Genomic DNA, 20,551 nt, shown 5'->3' with positions numbered 1-20,551 from the left:
GCCTTGGCTTATATTCAGGTCGGGTTATACTCAAGTATATACGGTAAAAACTCTGTACTCCAGCAGAAAAAAATGCACTTAAAAAGCCATGAAATTCCGACTCAGCTAATAAGAGCTTTATCTTAATTGCATTCTGTTTGGAAGGAAGCCGTATTGTCCTCCCCGCCCATCGCCCCTGCTGTTTTAATTCCGCCATTACAATTGAGTACAAAACACTAATAAAGAATATTAAAAAATAAAAAACCTTCCCACCGGGGAAATCCTGGAGAGTTGGAGATGTCATCGGCATTCGCAATGAACCGATTGACGAAAAACCTGGGCGGGGGACACACAACAACAGGGCACACTTTGAGGAGCTTCTTTAAAAATCAAATTCTCCGTGTTACATCTGATGTGTGCCAATGGGTGTTGTTAATAATAATAATAATAATAATAATAATAATAATAATAATAATAATAATAATAATAATAATAATACACACAAAGGGTCAGAAAAATTCTCAAAAGCAAGCTCAATGGCCATCAAGGCCAACACCTGGGCCATACCTGTCATAAGATATACTGCTGGCATCATAAATTGGACACAGGCGGAACTGGACAATTTGGACAGAAAAACAAGAAAACTCATGACCATCCATCATTCACTGCACCCTCGCAGTGATGTTGACCGGCTATATCTGCCTAGAAGATCAGGGGGCAGAGGACTCTTACAAGTCAAACAAGCAGTCAAAGAAGAAGAACATGCCCTGGCAGAAGATGGAAAGCAAAGTGAAGAACCTGCTTGGATTGAAGTCAAAAATCAGAAACTCCTCAAAGCACAGCAGACAAAAAACCAGTACAAGAAAGCCACACTACAAACTAGAGCTGACAGCTGGCACAACAAAACATTGCATGGAAAGTTCCTTGACAAAATTGAAGGAAAAGCTGATAAGGAGAAGACCTGGCTCTGGCTCACGAATGGGACCCTGAAGAAGGAGACAGAAGGCCTGATCCTTGCAGCCCAGGAGCAAGACATCAGGACAAAGGCCATTCAGGCCAAGATCGAAAAATCAGCTGATGACCCAAAATGTAGACTCTGCAAGGAAACCGACGAAACCATGGATGACATCCTCAGCTGCTGTAAGAAAATCGCACAGACAGACTACAAACAGAGGCACAACTATGTGGCCCAAAGGATTCATAGGAACTTATGCCTCAAGTACCACCTCCCAGCAGCAAAGAACTGTAAAAGTATTGGAGAATGAGCACGCAAAGATACTGTGGGACGTCCGAATCCAGACTGACAAAGTTCTGGAACACAACACACCAGACATCACAGTTGTGGAAAAGAAAAAGGTTTGGATAATTGGTGTTGCCATCCCAGGTGACAGTCGCATTGACGAAAAACAAAACTCAGCCGCTATCAGGACCCAAGATTGAACTTCAAAGACTCTGGCAGAAACCAGTGCAGGTGGTCCCGGTGGTGATGGGCACATCAAAAGATCTTGGAATATAAGCCTGACCACTACTTATTAGGACTATATAACATCTTTGAAAATGAGAACAAAGTAGAAGCCAAAAGTAAGGAGAATTTGGATAAAATCTACACTTATTTAATAACGGCTGCGAGACTGGTAATTGCCAAACACTGGAAGCAGGCAGAAACCCCGACGGGAGAGATGTGGCTAGATAAGGTCATGGAAATTAAGAACATGGATAAGCTAACCTTTTTGATTAAAAAAAATACAGGAGGAATAATGAAAGAAACGGACTGGACACTTTTTGAAGATTATGTGGAAGAAGAGTTAAGAAGATAAACAAAACAGGACATCAAACAGAAGATAGTAGAGCGGAGGTCCACCCCCCCTTTTTTTCCCCACCCCAATTTAGGGACTCTTACCTACCAAGCTTCCATTCCCTTCCCAACGGATGGGTTTCCCCTCGCACTACCCACCCACCCCTTTCACCCCTCCCCAATTCCCTGTCCCATATCCCATCTCCCTCCCTATCTTTTCCCTTAGGACACAAGTGATATCTGTAAATTCTATAATAAAGATCATTAAAAAAAAAAAAAAAAGATCTCAGCTGGCATTTGCAAACAATAGACATTGACAAAATTATGATCTGCCAACTGCAAAAGGCCACCTGACTGGGATCTGCACGTATCATCCGTAAATACATCACACAGTCCTAGACACTTGTGATTTTGTGAAATGAAACCCAGCATATCTATCTTGTTTGCTGTGTCATACAATAAAATAATAATAACAATAACAATAATAATAATATATTAATAACGATAGTTACTCTGGGACTCTAAGCTGAGTCTGGGAGCAGAGTGCCTCTTCCATTACATCTGATGTGTGCAAATGGGTATTGTTAATAATAATATCAAATATATATATATATATATATATATATATATATATATATATATATATAAAAACGATAGCTACTCTGGGACTCTGAGTCTTGGAGAGGAGTGCCTCCATGTTACATCTGATGTGTGCAAATGGGTTTTGTTAATTATATATATATATATATATATATATATATATATATATTAATAACAATAGCTACTCTGGGACTCTAAGCTGAGCCTGGGAGAGGAGTGCCTCTTCCATTATATCTGATGTGTGCAAATGGGTATTGTTAATAATAATATCAATAATAATATATATATCATTCATATATATATATATATATATATATATATATATATATATATATATTAATGATAGGTCCAGGCTGTGGCGCAGGCGGGAGAGCAAGCCAGCTGCAATTAACTGCAATGAATCACTCTGACCAGGAGGTCATGAGTTCGAGGCCCGCTCGGAGCCTTTGTTTGTTTGTCTTTGTTCTATGTTAAAAGGCATTGAATGTTTGCCTATATGTGTAATGTGATAATAATAATACTAATATATATAATAATGATAGCTACTCTAAGACTCTAAGCTAAGTCTGGGAGAGGAGTGCCACCCTGTTACATCTGATGTGTGCCAATGGATGTTGTTAATAATAATACTAATATATATAATAATAATGAGAGCTACTCTGGGACTCTAAGCTGAGGCTGGGAGAGGAGTGCCTCCCCATTACATCTGATGTGTGCCAATGGGTGTTGTTAAAAATTAGATATATATAAAATCTGGTGATGTAGATGCAAATATGGTAATAAGGGTACCATTAACTTTCCCAACCTGGGATGTAATTGTGCTTTTCTTGAAGCCAAGAAATGTCAAATGCCTTTAGCTAAGGAACGACAGAGAGATTTAATTTCTGCGGATGAATATTGAAAGCGACAAAGCGACGTGTCAGCTTCTCAAATGGCTCTCCCCTTGTACTACGTCTCTCATTTTTATGAAAAAAGAAAAGGTTAAATCAAACAGTCTCTGCGATTGGGAAAGGCGAGCAAAATACCTAATGAGCGGAACTCATAAAAATTGGATTTTTTTCCCTCCAAAAATCTCAAAAAAAGAAAATATGGTTGGTCTCGTTGCCGCCTGAGAGAGAAAATACCGCTCAAGGTAATGAAAGGAGATGAAGAAGCAAACGGAGCTGACACATTCAATCTATTACCCGGCCGGTGGCTGGTTTTAACAGGGAATAATGCAATTCCGCCAGCTGCCTCGATGTAATAATAAGGGGGGGGGGGGGGGGGGAAACAGAGAAAGAGACGGAAAATAAAAAAACAAACCGTCACAACATACAGGTTTATTACGGCCGGCCACTAAGTTGCGGGAAGTGAAGTCCCGGAGGGAATAAAGGATGGGCAAAATATAAAAAGATAGATAGATAGATAGATAGATAGATAGATAGATAGATAGATAGATAGATAGATAGATAGAAACAGCTACTCTGGGAATCTAAGCTGAGTCTGGGAGAGGAGTGCCTCCACATTACATCTGATGCGTGCCAAAGGGTGTTGTCAATAATATATATGCCCGGCCACGCCGAAATATGGCGAAGTATGGTGGTCTGGGAAATAAAGTATTGAGGAATTGGTGGTAGTTAAGGTCAAGGGTAAAGTTTTCCCCTGACATTAAGTCCATTATAAATGGGTTCTATAGCTGTGTGGAAGGGCCTTGAGTCTACACTGCCATATAATCCAGTTAAAATCAGATAATCTGTATTTGATAGGCAGTGTGGAAGAGGCCTAAGTGAGGCCTAACTCTGCCTGTCCCCTGGGCTGAGTGGGTTGCTAGGAGACCAAGTGAGCGGAGCTTAGCCTTCTATCAGCAATTGGATAAAACCAATTATTCCTCTCCCTCTAATTAGGACTATATTTTTCTTTTCTTTTTGTTGTATGAACGTAGAGGCATGGATGAGGGGTTGTGCTGCCAAGTTTAGTGTTTCTGGGATGTGTAGTTTTGTTGTTTTGTCCGAGGCCGAAATCTCATTATCCTTTTATATATATAGACTAGCTGTGCCCGGCCACGCGTTGCTGTGGCGAAGTCTGGTGGTCTGGGAAATAAAGTATTGAGGAATTGGTGGTAGTTAAGGTAAAGGTTTTCCCCTGACATTAAGTCCAGTCATGTCTTACTCTGGAGGTTGGTGCTCATCTCCATTTCTAAGCCGAAGAGCCGGCGTTGTCCGTAGACTCCTCCAAGGTCATGTGGGATGACTACATGGAGCACCGTTACCTTCCCTATTGATGCACTCACATTTGCATGTTTTTGAATTCCCTTGCATGTCTAGAATTCCCTTGTTTTCAGAGTGGTGTTGTTTGCGATATTTTATGTGCTTCTACTGTCTGTGGCCCTGAGAAAACAGAGGATTTGCCAGACTTTGATGATGGGAATACTTTGTTGGGAGGTGTTAGCTGGCCCTGATTGTTTCCTGTGTGGAATTCCCCTGTTTATTTACTGCCCTGGTTTTAGAGATTATATTGTTCTGCATTATTCTATCCCAGTAATTATTTCATATTAAAGAAGAATCTCACTTATCCAACATTCGCTTATACAATGTTCTGGATTATCCAACGCAGTCTGCCTTTTCATAATCAATGTTTTTGTAGTCAGTGTTTTAAATTTATTGTGATATTTTAATGGTAAATTTGTAAATACAGTACAGTAGAGTCTCACTTATCCAACATAAATGGACTGGCAGAATATTGGATAAGCGAATATGTTGGATAATAAGGAGGCATTAAGGAAAAGCCTATTAAACATCAAATTAGGTTATGATTTTACAAATGAAGCACAAAAACATCATGTTAGACAACAAATTTGTCAGAAAAAGTAGTTCAATACACAGTAATGCTATATAGTAATTACTGTATTTATGAATTTAGCACCAAAATATCATATTTTGAAAGCATTGACTACAAAAATGCATTGGATAATCCAGAACGTTGGATAAGCGAATGTTGGATAAGTGAGACTCTACTGTAATTACTACATAGCATTACTGTGCATGGAACTACTTTTTCTGTCAAATTTGTTGTATAATATGATGTTTTGGTGCTTAATTTGTATAACGATTACCTAATTTGATGTTTAATTGGCTTTTCCTGAATCCTTTCTTATTATCCAACATATTCACTTATCCTGCCGGCCTGTTTACGTTGGATAAGTGAGACTCTACTGTATATTTCTAATCTTATATTATCTGCTTAGAACTGGATTATATGAGGCCCCTTCTTCACAGCTGTATAAAATGCAGACTGAAGTGGATTATATGGCAGTGTGGAGTCAAGATAATCCAGCGCAAAGCAGATAATATAAGATTATAAATGGGTAATATAGCTGTGTGGAAGGGCCTTGAGTCTACACTGCCATATAATCCAGTGCAAATTAGACAATCTGTGGAAGAAGTCTAAGTGAGGCCTAAATCTGCCTGTCCCCTAACTGAACCCTAGCTTTCCCTTGGCTGAGTTGGTTGCTAGGAGATGAAGTGGGCAGAGATTAGCCCTCTAAACTGGCAGCAATTGGATAAAAAAAATTATTCCTCTCCCTCTAATTAGGACTTTATTTTTCTTTTCTTTTTGTTGTATCAACCTAGAGGCGTGGATGATGGGTTGTGTTGTCAAATTTTGAGGTTGGGGGGCCTGTACTTTTGTTGTTTTGTGAGTCGCCGTGATGCCATCACTCTTTTATATATATAGATATATTAATAATGATAGCTACTCTGGGACTCTAAGCTGAGTCTGGGAGAGGAGTGCCTCTGCATTACATCTGATGTGTGCCGATGGGTGTTGTCAATAATATATATATATAACACGATAGCTACTCTGGGACTCTGAGTCTGGGAGATAAGTGCCTCTGCATTACCTTCCAAGTCCCAGAAAGGGAGTCTCTCATCTCGTATCAGCCATTGACTGAGTTTCTGGGTTTAGCCTGCCACTTTTGGACTCTTGCTTGCTGAGGAGTTCCTCCAAGTATCTCTGTGGAGCTTAGGAAGCCAGGCTTACCTCAATGGCCTAAACCACTAGCTGCAGAACATCCTGCCGATCAAAAAGTCAGCAGTTCAAGTCCGGCTCGGGGTGAACTCCTTCCATCAGCCCACCTAGCCGATTGAAAACAGAAATGTGAGTAGATAAATAGGTATGTTGTCGACCGCGTTTTAGGGGATCGGGCCCTTAAGGAGAGACCCGATCCGGTCCTGAGAGAACGGACCTTGGCAGAGCCAATAGGAAAATATGAGCCGCAATACAACCTGAAGCCGAAATGAAGAAGGTCCGCCAAAGTTGAAGGAAAATCCGCCAAGGAGTCTTTATTGAGCAATTCAGCTGAAGAGGACTCTAGTAGCGATCATTCAGTCTACTAGGGTACCACATAATCAAAATAAAGCCATATTTATACAAAATTTCAGTCTGACAGCCCTTTGAATTTCCCGCCCCGCTCCCCCGCCCATCTGATCGTTGATAGGCTAGAAGGTTGAACGAGGCGGGCTTTCGTTTCCCGCCTTGCTCCGTTGGCCCAATAGGAAGCTACCTTTTGTCTCTACTCGGGCCAATCAGGAAAGAGAAGGCGGGAGTTATTGAAACAATGGGGTGACAGGGCAGGAAATATCGGATTAATTCCTGCTAGACCGATTTCTAAAGGGATTAATGGCAGCAATCAAAGGTGTCCGGGTTTCTGTCACGTATACAGATTTTAGATATGCCTTGGGGTGTCAGAGGTGGAAGTAAAGATGGGTGGTGATGAGCCATATTGACAGGCTCTGCAGGGCGCCTTCCTGAGGTGTCCTGGTTTTTCCTTTGGGTGAGATATGACAATGTTTGCCTTGGGGCGAATCACCTTTAGGTCAACACTCCGAATTCGGCGACTCAAGCCCTATATTGTCCGTGCAATCTGAATTTGATTGGGTTTAGCGGTGGCAGATTATCCTTTTGTTTTTGGGAAGGGAAGCCTGGGTCATAGGAAATGGGATAGGTTCTGGGGTACAGGTTGAGTTCAAAATATTTCCTATTTGATTTCATGACTTGACAATTATATGAAATAAAATGAAAAAGATAAAATAAAGTTGGAATATAAACCATGCTGGGAAAAATACATATTTTCCGGGGATCCCAAAGAGTACAAATACATATAGGCAGACAGATAGATTCCATGGAAATAAGGGAGAATCCATAAAAGTGAGTTACATTGCCTAAAGGGGAATCATGAATGATATAAACAATTGAAAATATTTGATAAGAACGAAGTTCATAACATCTGGAGAACCCAGCATGGAAATTCATAAAAGTGGAGTTTTAGCAGCATGATTTTACAATTCATGAAGTTGTTATCTCTTGCCTCAGAATGCAGGGATAATCCACAGTAAACTCCAGTAAAAAATCTCAATCACCTTCTACTATAAATATATGGAATATAGAACATAAAGTCTTGATTTTTGAACTATCTTTTACAAAGTCCTGGGGGGGAGGGTGGTCACCTCGATCACAGGTACTGCTTTTTTAAAAAGCGGGGACGTTATAAAACATGGATGGAGCAATTATAGGTTTTCCCTGAATATTTCGAAAGGCAATGATAGGGAAGAAAGGAAGGAGGAAGGTAGGAAATGGGAAGCAAGGGGAGAAAGGAGAGCAAAGGGAAGGAGAATTACTTTTCTCTTTCTCCATCTTGGAACAAAAGGCAAAAAAACCCAAAAAATACCAGAAGGGAACAGAATCAGGACCAGAAGAAATGTGATTCAAAGCCAGGCAGGCAGAAAGACTCCTCCCCTTTTGACCGCCGGTTGAACCCGGTAACTTCATCATCCCCCATCATCCCCTATTCCCTGCCATATAAATCTTTGTCGCCTGACAGGCGTCCTAGACTTTCTCCCAACGGAGACACAAAAGCTTCTCTCTCTTGGAACAGCTTAGAGCCATGCGTTGAAGCTGCAAGGCTATTCAATGCTAATCAAGTTGGCCAATTGCATTATTCACACGTGCCTCCAACAGACAAGAGTTCTTTCCCCCACCAACAGATATACGAGGGTTGAATGAAAAGTATGGGACCCTGCGCAGACGGAGAAGCCTTAGCATTGAACGGTTGTGTTGTTAAAGTGCGGAGTATGGAACCCTGTGCAGACGGGGAAGCCTTAGCATTGAACGGTTGTGTTGTTAAAGTGCGGAGTATGGAACCCTGTGCAGACAGGGAAGCCTTAGCATTGAACGGTTGTGTTGTTAAAGTGCGGAGTATGGAAGCCTGCGCAGACGGGGAAGCCTTAGCATTGAACGGTTGTGTTGTTAAAGTGTGAAGTATGGAACCCTGCGCAGACGGGGAAGCCTTAGCATTGAACGGTTGTGTTGTTAAAGTGTGAAGTATGGAACCCTGCGCAGATGGAGAAGCCTTAGCATTGAACAATTGTGTTGGACGATACGTCAGGAGAGAATGCTGCTGGGACATGCCCAGACAGCCTGGAAAACTCACAGCAAAGCCTTTGACAACACAATGAAATACAGCAGAGGAAAAGAGAGAAAAAAGAGGAAGAGTGACAAAAGGCCTCCTGAGAAAAGGTGATAAGAATCGAGGAAGACAACCGATGATGGATGGCGCAAAGCAGGCGGAGAGGAGTCGAAATCGAATCCTGACAGATGGGGAAGATGATACAAGAGGGTTGGGAGACCTTTAGACCTGAGATAGTCACGAAATTGGGCCTTTGCTTTGTTTATCTAGACTCCTAAATGTAGAAATTAAGTTGGTGTTGAGCTGAAAACAAGGCTTTTGAATAGCATTAAGAAAACCAAACATATTCACAGAATTAGGCTGAGACTATCTGCATTGGATTTTCCAAGCTGTCTGGCTATGTTCCAGAAACATTCTCTCCTGACGTTTCACCCACCTCTATGGCAGACATCCTCAGAGGTTGTGAGGTATGTTGGAAACTAGGCAAGTGGGGTTTGTATACTTGCAGAATAATGTCCAGGGTGGGAGAAAGAAGGTTTGTTTATTATGTTTACTATGTTTAACTTTGTTGTATGGTGGGTTTTTTTGAAAATTGACAATTTTTATGTTCACGTTGGAAACCACCCTGCGTCTTTTCAAGGAGATGGAGCGGTATATAAATTATTGTTGTTGTTGTTGTTGTTGTTGTTGTTGTTGTTGTTATATTTTTATTATTAATTCATTTCTATCCCGCTTTTCTCCTGTGGGTGGGATTCAAAGCGGTGAATAAATAAATAATTATTACAGTAGAGTCTCACTTTTCCAAGCTTCGCTTATCCAAGCTTCTGGATTATCCAAGCCGTTTTTGTAGTCAATGTTTTCAATATATCGTGATATTTTGGTGCTAAATTCATAAATACTGTAATTACAACATAACATTACTGCGTATTGAACTGCTTTTTCTGTCAAATTTGTTGTAAAACTTGATGTTTTGGTGCTTAATTTGTAAAATCATAACCTAATTTGATGTTTAATAGGCTTTTCCTTAATCCCCCCTTATTATCCAAGATATTCGCTTATCCAAGCTTCTTCCGGCCCGTTTAGCTTGGATAAGTGAGACCCTACTGTATTAGTATTATTATTATTAATTCCGGTAGTTTGTTGGGGATTATGGATGATAGGTAGCTCTTACGTGTGCCCATGAACGTAGAATCACCCTGCAGAATGATGCACTGCTCAGCATTGCAGAACAAATAACACAGGAACTTCTACTAAGTCCAAAATAGTCCCTCTGATTGCTTACAGAAATCATAAGTAGTCCATAAATTTCTTTGTCCATAAATTTACTACAGTGAAGATCAGCAGCAAACAAGGCCTCAGAAATAGTCAGGCCTCTCTGAGTACAGAGCCATATTCTTTCCAGCCAGTACTGAGAAGACTCATACAGAGAGAGAGAGAGAGAGAAACTGTTCAAACCGCTTTTCCAGCAGCAGGACAGTAACAGTTGCAAACCGATTCCCAGGTCGGTTTGACAGCCAGTTCCACAGAGAGAGAAAAAAAAATCCTGTTCAAATTGCTTCTCCAGTAGCAGGACAGTAACAGTTGCAATCTGATTCCCAGGTCCTTGCAAACTCATTACAGAAATCATAAGCAAACTGCTTCTCCAGCAGCAGGACAGCAGGACAGTTGCAAACCGATTTCGATGCTTGCTTTGCCATTTCAAAGACGGGCGCTGCCTTTTTTGCAAGCACCCGTTGGGGAAATAACATTTTACAACAAAGAGGGAGACAGAATCGGAGGAAATTTCCCCTTCCACTTCATTAATGGACTGATGGGGAGAAAACGGCAAGTGACGGATGGGCGGAGAAGACACAGCCAAGGCTGGGCCACCCTCCGCTTCTCCATTTGTGTCAAGAGACCAGCGGCTAATGGAGATTCATCTCCCAGCTCCACGCTGTGCAGGCTCTCCCCATAACTCACCCCTTCCTCTCGGCAGATCCATAAAGAGAGGAAAACTATAAAGACAGCCATCCGTGCCGGCTTCCAAACCCCCAAGTCCTTTGTTTCTCCTCTCTGGACTTTCAATGGCCTAGAGCAAAACATAATACAGATTATTATAATTATTATTTTGTTGTTGTTTATTTATTCATTCACTTCCGAATCTTCGTAAACGCATGGACCAGCCCATTATAATAATAATACTATATTATTATTATTATTGACATAAAGGCATAGTATGACACAGCAAACGAGATCTATATGCTGGATTATTATTATTATTATTATTATTATTATTATTATTATTATTATAGACACAAAGACATAGTATGACACAGGAAACGAGATCTATATGCTGGATTATTATTATTATTAATATTATTATTATTATAGACACAAAGGCATAGTATGACACAGCAAATGAGATCTATATGCTGGATTATTATTATTATTATTATTATTACAGACACAAAGACATAGTTGTGCCGTCCGCCGGACAATAAAAAACCATAAAACTGAAACGTGCTGTCCTTTATCCGGGCGAACTGCAAATCCCTATAAGCTGTCCTATAGATATTGAACGACTGAGTCTGGATAACTTCAAAAAAGGATGTTTATTCATACAAGGTTGTAAACCTGGCACAGATCTTAAAGTTGCAGAAAATGAAACAAATTTCTATAGGTTTTAGGTACAGAATTATCCCTGGTTCCAGAAAGCAAAGGTGATTATAAAACCACTATACCCTAATCACGCTGCCTATATTAGAAGGAGAAACTCTTTCCTTCCCTATCTTTACAGCAAAGATTAGTTCTAGAAGCGACAGAATAACCCTGCTCCTCCAACTAGATTTCCTATTCCAGATCAATATAATTCAATACTTATCTAATTTGGATAGGCTTAGATTGGCCTGGTTTTGAGGATGATTTGTCCCAGTTAGCCTTGCATAGCTCCAGCACGTTGGAAGACTATAGCCAGAATGAAACTCTAAAATGGAGACTAGACCCTGGTAAAAAGGGCGGTCCTAAGATGTTGCATTCTTTGACCAATCACTGCAAAGAAAACTGCAGCCAGCTCTTGCAGATTCCAAGCCACTTTTCCTAGGCCTTTGCAGCCAGAGGCTCAAACAAAATGTAAAGGAGGGAAAACAAACAAACGACCAATAGGTAAGGCAAACCATCGTCCTGGGGGACGGAACACTCCCCGCTAAATTCCCAGGATGTGGGAATTTACCAATCAAAAACATACAAACACCTTTGTATACACAACAATACAAACACTAGAACTTTAAACATCTCCAATAAGCAACACGAGGTCACTAATTGGTCTGTCCAAAATGGACACTTTGCCTCTGTTGCAAGTCTTTAATTGAACTTTCCTGACCTTACCGTCCGGGCAAGGAAAGGTCTTTAATACAATGCCCATGGGCCATGCATGGCGGGGCAAGTCTTTGTCCTTTAACAACACAACGTTGTTAACCTCAATGTTGTCCTGTGGGCTTTGCCAGATTCTTCTAGCTTGAAGCTGGCTTAAGTACTCAGCTTTCCACCTTTTCCAAAAGTGGTTGGCCAAGGACTGCACCTGTTTCCACAGGGCACGGTGAGTTCCGTCCGGAACTGGCAACATGACGTCCTTCCATCCTGGCACCTTTTGTGTCAAAATAAGTGCAGGAGTCAGTGGTTGTAAGTTCTCAGGGTCACTGGTAAGGGGAACCAGCGGCCGGTTGTTGATAATTGCGGTAACTTCCGCCATAAGTGTCACCAAAACATCATGCGTCAATGACCTATGACTCAAAAACATGGCATTAAGGATTTTGCGACTAATACCAATCATCCTCTCCCAAACACCACCCATGTGGGAGGCGTGAGGAACATTGAAAGTCCACATAATTTGTTCAGTATTCGTAAAGTTCTGAACCTTTGGGTCTCTCCCAAACCTAGACACACAATTGAGTTCTTTGGTCGCACCTACAAAATTGGTGCCACAGTCCGACCGAATTGACTTAATTGGCCCTCTGAGGGCTATGAACCTTTTTAATGCGTTTAAAAATGATGAAGTGTCCATCCCTTCTATGACTTCTATATGGACAGCTCGTATTACTAAACAAGTAAACAAAACTGCCCACCTCTTGTTATTTACAACACCACCCCTGGTTTTCCTAGTGACAACCTCCCAAGGACCAAACACATCGATTCCCACATGGGAAAAGGGTGGGTCTGTCAAAGTCCTATCCTGAGGTAGTTCTGCCATCAACTGACTTTGACAGTTTCGCCTAAGGCGCCTGCATTTAACACATTTGAAAATACAACTGTTGACCAACCTTTTGGCATTAACTACCCACAGACCTTCATTTCTAAGGGCTGCCTCAGTTAGAGTTCTACCCTGATGATGGATCCTTTCATGGTGATGCCGAACGAGCAGCAATGCAGTGTGACTATTAGGGGGTATGATGATGGGGTTTTTTATGCACGCCTTGAGTTTAGCTTTGGCTAACCTTCCTCCAACTCTCAAAATACCCTCCTTGTCTAGAAATGGGTTTAACTCATTTAGAAGACTTTGATTAGGGATGTTGAGCCCTTGCTCTAGCCTAGCTATTTCCTGCTTGAAAGCAGATCTCTGTACTGACTTGAATATGACGCTCTTAGCCTTTATCATATCCTGGACCTGTAAAGGCTCACTATCTTTGCAAGCTAAACGATGTATAAGCCTAGCAACTGCTCTAAGAAGACTGTGCCACTCCGAAAAACATTCAAAACGGTGTGGTTCCAGGCAAGATCTTTGGCCCATCTTGATTTCTGTGGTCATCTTGCAAACTTTCACCTCTGGAACGGACTCGGGCAATTCTGTATTATCGGTGGGAGAAAAGGCTGATGGAAAATTGACTTCGGTCAAGCATCTGGGGCCTGTCAGCCAACTTGAACTTAACACTCGTTGAGTTGAAGCTCCTCTGGAAGCGATGTCAGCTGGGTTGTTGCTGGTGGCGACGTGGTGCCACTGGCTAGGCGTAGAACTGGATAGAATGTTGTTGATTCTATTAGCCACATACACCTTGAATCTTTTGGTTGTGTTGTTGATGTAACCAAGCACAACTGTACTGTCCGTGTGGAAATGGACATCTTGAAACAAGTCTCCTATCTCTTGCTGGATGATGCGCCAGAGCTGGACAGCAAGAACTGCTGCACACAATTCCAGCCGGGGTATTGAAGTTCCCATAGGAGCTATTTTAGCCTTTGCCATGATGAATCCTGCGTGACAAAAATCTCTGTCCTTTTGTCGCATGTATGCCACAGCTGCTACAGCTCGCTCAGATGCGTCACAGAAGATGTGAAGTTCTGTGGTGGGTTCTATCATTACCTTACAGGGCGCAAATTGTCTGGGAACTGCGATGGTTTCCAGGCCTTCAGCTTGGGCAGTCCAGTTTGACCAAGCCGTTTTTATTGATTGAGACAGCTCTTGATCCCATCCTATTTTTTCTTGGATCACCTGTCTGAACAGAAGTTTAGCAGTGATCAGGACAGGAGCAGCTATGCCTAAGGGATCAAATATCCCATTGATGGCGGAAAGCATCTGTCTCTTAGTGTTCACAAACTGAAATTTAGATGCTCTTAACGAAAGATGGTCCGATTTTACATCCCAGAGAAGTCCTAAACTAGACTGGGAGCTTAACCCTTTGAATAACTCATGAACATTGCTTTCCGCTAAGTCTTCGGAGGGAAAGGCTTGCAAGATTTGTCTGCTGTTGGATAATAGTTTGTGCAGGCGAATGTTGGCACCTTTTAACAAAGCCTGCAGCTCATGCACTATTTGGATGGCTTGATGAACGGAGTCAAACGAAACCAGAAGATCATCCACGTAGAAGTTGTGGTTAACTATGCTGGCGACTTCTGGACTGAACTGGTGCCCAAACTCATCTGCGGTTCTTTTGAGGCAGTAGTTTGCAACGGCTGGAGACGGGGTATTTCCAAAGACATGTACGCGCATCTGAAAAACCCGAACGTCACACACATTTTGAGTGTCCGCGTACCACAAGAACTTGAGGTACCTGCGATGATCAGGACGAACTAAAAAGGCGTAAAACATCTTGTGGATGTCTGCAATAACAGCAAACTCTTTCTCTCTAAATCTCAAGATGACTCCGAGCAAACTGTTTAAAAGATCTGGTCCCTTTAGCAAAACATTATTAAGAGAAATGCCTTGGCATGTGGCACTGGCATCGAATACAATTCGGACCTTGTTAGGCTTTTGGGGATGCGTGACTTTATGGAAAGGCAGGAACCAATTTTCTTCATTGACCTCACTTTGATCAGAGACCTCGGCGTAGTTACTTTGGAACATGTCTTCCATAAAGCCAACGATTTGCTCCTTTACCTTGGGGTCTTTCTGCATCTTCTTCTTCAGTGACCAGAGTCTATTTTCTGCCACATGCCTGTTGTTTGGCAAAGTGGGTTTTTCTGCTTTAAAAGGCAGAGGGGCTATCCAATTTCCCTCGGGACTCCGGGAAACTTGAGAGTTCATGATCTCTAAAAACCTCTGTTCATCTTTGGAAAGCGCTGTAGTTTCATCCCTTTCGGAGACTTCAAAGATGGAAGAATACTCTGGTGTTATCCCCTGACAATAGACCGAGATATGACTCAAACAGCTATGCATTAGTGTGGGGCGACTGCCTTGAAGCACGTGCGCTTGACGAGTGCCCACCGACGATGGAGGGTGCATCCTATTTATGCACACTGGGCCTGTAACTGTCCAGCCTAGTGGTAGCAGCTGAGCAATGGGCGCCCCTGGAGGTCCCTTAACTTGGTCGTTCACATAGAACAAGTTCGGACAGTCCGCACCAAGCAGAAGGGCAATGTCCACATCTGGACGGAAAGCAGGTAAGGCGTTCTTCAGCCTTCGCAAGTGAGGATGGGCTTCCACGACTTCTCTGGTGACAATCTGCCTTTTGTTCCGGGGAATAGAGGAACACTCAATGAGGTCTGGTAACTCGAACAGTCTCTTCTGGTCACAAGAGGAGACAACAAAGCCGGATGCTATGCGACCCTGCAACTTCTTCTTCCCTACACAGGTGGACATGGTGTAGTCGGCCGTCTGGGTTTTTATGTCAAACAGTTGGAAAAACTCTGGAGTCGCCAGGGAGGCGTCGCTTTGTGAATCCAAAGCCACGTAAAGTCTCTTTTTAAGCCAAGGTCTTCTGGCTGGATATACATCTGCTAGGCAGATGGGATGGCAGACTCTGAACTGGTGCACGTCAGAGCATAGTTCAGTACAGGCGACCGATGGAGCATCCTCCTGCATCCGTGACGCGGTCTGCATGTTGGTGGCTTCAGTAGATGACCCTTCTTTGGAAGACGTGTCCCCTTTGGCGCGGGAGACAGCGTCAGAGTTGTGCATCGCGGTGCAATGCTTAAGGCTGTTACACCTTGCGCATTTGACGTCCTCTTTGCAGTTGGAAGCAAAGTGAGGAGTTGCTCCACAGCACCTAAAACATATGCCCAGCTTCTGTACAATCTGTTGTCTTTCTTTATAAGGCTTCTTGCCAAATTCCCGGCAGTTGGCCAAACTGTGAGGCTTTTGGTGAATGGGGCAGAGCACCTCCTTTACTTCTGACCTGGTTTTGTCAGTCTTGTGTTGAGTTTCGACTGCCTTTACGCTGACAGGTCTATTGGCCTCTCTAGGTGGTTTCTTGTCCACTTCAGGCGCCTTCCCTGTATGGATCCCTTGATATAAGGTGGGCAGGCCCGTCTGTGGATCATTCCTTTCCCTGGCCGCTCTGGTGATGAACTGGACCAGATGGGAAAACGGTGGGTACGCCTGAGAATGGGCCTCCTTGTAGTTAAAAACCTGTTTCCCCCAGTCTTCCTGCAGGGCAAAGGGAAGTTTGTCCAGAATCTGCCGCTGGGACAGATGCTGATCGAGGCACTGCAGTCCAGGCAACTCTGGATTCTCCTTGGCCGACTCTAACTCTGCAAGAAGATCACTGAGGTCCCACAAGAGCTTGCAGTCCTTGAGCTTTAAGGTTGGGAACCTTTGCAGCTTGTCCATTAGAGATGCTTCAATCTCCGTGCTAGCTCCATACCGCTGATGTAATCTGTCCCAGGCCTTTTCCAAGGCTTTGTCGGGATCAGCTACATGGGCTGAATATATTCTCTTAACTTGAGAAGATGATGCTGGACCCAACCAGGCGCCTAGCAGGGTCAGCTCTTCTTCAGGCAACAACTTTAAGTCTCTAATTGCCCTCTTGAAGGTAACCTTCCAGAGAAGGAACTCTTCAGGCTTGTCTGAAAACTTTTCGACTCCCTTGTCCTTGAGGTCTCTTTTGGGACTTCTAAGGATCGAGACGAGTTGGGATTCTGGTGTTGACGGTGTCTTATGTGGCGTTGGCTGCTGCAGGGAGAAATCCCGTGCTCCTGGTGTCGACCTTTGACCCTTTGGAGGGAAGGCATCGTCTGTAGACGGACAGATGGTTCCTTTTGGACTTGCTTGTAGGGCCCAATTGGTGATAGGCTTTGATGGTTTGGCTGACTGCTCGGGAATCTTAGTAGGAGGCACAGGCAAACTGAGCAAAGAGGAGCTCCCCGCTATGACGCTTTGAACTTCCGGCAGCCCGAAGGCAACTTTAGGGCCCTGTTCTGACCGAACGGAGAAGTCTTCATGTTCCTCGTCAAAAAGCTGGCTGTTTAAGCTATTAAGATGCACAAGCACCTTGGAAGAAGGGTCCTGCTTCGGCAACTGACTTACATTTTCTTCTGTGAGCTGCCCACTTAGGACCTTGGCCAAAGTCTCAGCCTTTACCTTTTTGGCAGTAGCATCCATCCTTATTCTAAGCATTTCTATTTCACATTGCCTTTGGGCCTGTTCTATTTGGAGTCGCTGTTCCTCCTCTTTAAGGTGGAAAGTGTGGTCAGCTGCTTTTGCATCAGCTTCCGCCTCCGCAACCTTGCTCTGTAGCTCCAGACGTGCAGCCTCCTTAATGTGCAAGGCAGCTAGGGAAGAGATGGCACTCCCAGCAGCAGAAGACTTGCTAGAGTGGCTATGTTTAGATGATGCACACTCCCTTAGCTTAGATACCTGGCTAGAGCGGTTGGACTTAAGACTAAGTGCCACAGCAGGTGATTTTAAAAGATTGGTCTCATGGCTGCATAAGGAAGACTGATTTCCTTTTGGCTCAGACCTTAGATTAACAGATGGAGAACTAAATTCCAAGGCATCTAGAATTGCCCTCACCTTATTTTCTTTCTCATTAGTGTCAGCTAAGACACTCACTATTTCTAACTCTGAATCCTTGGCGTTAATGCGCTCGAGGACCTGGACTATCTTAGACACCAAACCCCTCCAAATACCGAAGGTCTCTTCAAGGTCTGTCTGTAATATGGATGGCACCCTTGTAATACCCAAGCTCTCAATTCTGTCCATTAATGTTACAATTCGCTCCCATGCCGAACCTAACCTCACATGGAGGAGCTCCTTTTCATCTATTAGATGGGCTAGCATCTTGGCTGAAGGGTGCTTTATCCTTTGGGGCCTTTCATTCCTACTTTCAGCCTCAGAAGGAGGTATACCATCTGCATCATCTTGAAATTGCATAGACATTATGTATTCTTAATAGCAAGTAAATTTACAACAAAGGCAAATGCAATATACCTGCAAGTAAATTTACAATAAAAGCAAATTCAATATATAATACAATTCACAGCACTTAACCATAGCAATATATATCACTAAGTAACTATACTTTACAAAGATTGTGACCTTTGGCGCCAAACTTTGGTAGGCAAGCTGCAAAATGCCAACTGACAGCAACTTGCCACTTGATACCTCCCTTGCCCGAGTGACGTAAACTGCCAAAATGGCGACTTCGCCAAATTTTCAAGCACCTTGTGCTCCGCGGCTCGAGGCCTGCCGCCGAAGGAGCACCGAGGCTGGCTTTGGAAAGGAGGAGAGAAGAGACGCCTCCTCCCCGCTGTGAAGGGAGGTCACCACCGCAGGACGATGAGACAGGTCACCACCGCAGGTCAATGAGGCAGGTCACCACCGCAGGATGATGAGACAGGTCACCGCCGCAGGTCAATGAGGCAGGTCACCACCGCAGGATGATGAGGCAGGTCACCACCGCAGGACGATGAGGCAGGTCACCACCGCAGGACGATGAGGCAGGTCACCACCGCAGGACGATGAGGCAGGTCACCACCGCAGGACGATGAGGCAGGTCGAAGCCGGCCGAGTGCTCCGGCCGAACTCGCAGCAGCGTTGCCAGGCCTGTCCAGGTTCTAGCCTGGTTCTGGTGGGCTTCACGCCTCAGAGCCAGCCAAAGAACTGTCGCTGGTGCTCCGCGGCTCGAGGTCTACCGCCGAGGGAGCCCTGGACGTTGCTGGGAACTGCACAGCCTGTGCAAACCCAGAAAGCCACTGGGCCACGTGCGCACACGCGAGCCAAATAGCAAGGAAATAGAGCCCCACTATTTGACTCTTTCAGGTCTGAGAGCGGGCTCCACTGCCTCAGACGCTGGTAGAGTCTTTAGGTATGCAGACTGAGCTCAGGCGGAAAAGCCGCGGCCTAAACTAAACTTCCTAAACTATAAAAAACTATAAGCCGTGCAAGCTAGCTCAAGCGGAAAAACCGCTGATCTACCTCAAAACTGTGCCGTCCGCCGGACAATAAAAAACCATAAAACTGAAACGTGCTGTCCTTTATCCGGGCGAACTGCAAATCCCTATAAGCTGTCCTATAGATATTGAACGACTGAGTCTGGATAACTTCAAAAAAGGATGTTTATTCATACAAGGTTGTAAACCTGGCACAGATCTTAAAGTTGCAGAAAATGAAACAAATTTCTATAGGTTTTAGGTACAGAATTATCCCTGGTTCCAGAAAGCAAAGGTGATTATAAAACCACTATACCCTAATCACGCTGCCTATATTAGAAGGAGAAACTCTTTCCTTCCCTATCTTTACAGCAAAGATTAGTTCTAGAAGCGACAGAATAACCCTGCTCCTCCAACTAGATTTCCTATTCCAGATCAATATAATTCAATACTTATCTAATTTGGATAGGCTTAGATTGGCCTGGTTTTGAGGATGATTTGTCCCAGTTAGCCTTGCATAGCTCCAGCACGTTGGAAGACTATAGCCAGAATGAAGCTCCAAAATGGAGACTAGACCCTGGTAAAAAGGGCGGTCCTAAGATGTTGCATTCTTTGACCAATCACTGCAAAGAAAACTGCAGCCAGCTCTTGCAGATTCCAAGCCACTTTTCCTAGGCTTTTGCAGCCAGAGGCTCAAACAAAATGTAAAGGAGGGAAAACAAACAAACGACCAATAGGTAAGGCAAACCATCGTCCTGGGGGACGGAACAATAGTATTGTTGTCGACCGCATTTTAGGGGATCGGGCCCTTAAGGAGAGACCCGACCCGGTCCTGAGAGAACGGACCTTGGCGGAGCCAATAGGAAAATATGAGCCGCAATACAACCTGAAGCCGAAATGAAGAAGGTCCGCCAAAGTTGAAGGAAAATCCGCCAAGGAGTCTTTATTGAGCTATTCAGCTGAAAAGGACTCTAGTAGTGATCATTCAGTCTACTAGGGTACCATATAATCAAAATAAAGCCATATTTATACAAAGTTTCAGTCTGACAGCCCTTTGAATTTCCCGCCCCGCTTCCCCGCCCATCTGATCGCTGATAGGCTAGAAGGTTGAACGAGGCGGGCTTTCGTTTCCCGCCTTGCTCTGTTGGCCCAATAGGGAGCTGCTTTTTGTCTCTACTCGA

The 20,551-nt window shown here is 43.6% G+C and overlaps 1 protein-coding gene across 1 annotated transcript in view; it reads right to left on the bottom strand.

Moving 5' to 3' along the window:
- Positions 1–18,518, bottom strand: part of shd (Src homology 2 domain containing transforming protein D) — a 70,421-nt gene extending 51,903 nt beyond the window's left edge. Inside the window, exons 1-2 of the transcript XR_010000089.1 lie at positions 10,776–18,518; positions 6,392–6,486 (exon numbers count right to left, since the gene is read on the bottom strand). The gene's annotated coding sequence lies outside the window, so the exon portion shown is untranslated. The remainder of the gene's footprint in view (positions 1–6,391; positions 6,487–10,775) is intronic.
- Positions 18,519–20,551: the final 2,033 nt, after the last annotated feature.

This window comes from Anolis carolinensis, unplaced genomic scaffold (assembly GCF_035594765.1).
Source record: "Anolis carolinensis isolate JA03-04 unplaced genomic scaffold, rAnoCar3.1.pri scaffold_7, whole genome shotgun sequence".
NCBI lineage: Eukaryota > Metazoa > Chordata > Lepidosauria > Squamata > Dactyloidae > Anolis > Anolis carolinensis.
Note: the sequence above shows the minus strand (reverse complement) of the source record. Positions and strands in the feature narration are given on the sequence as shown.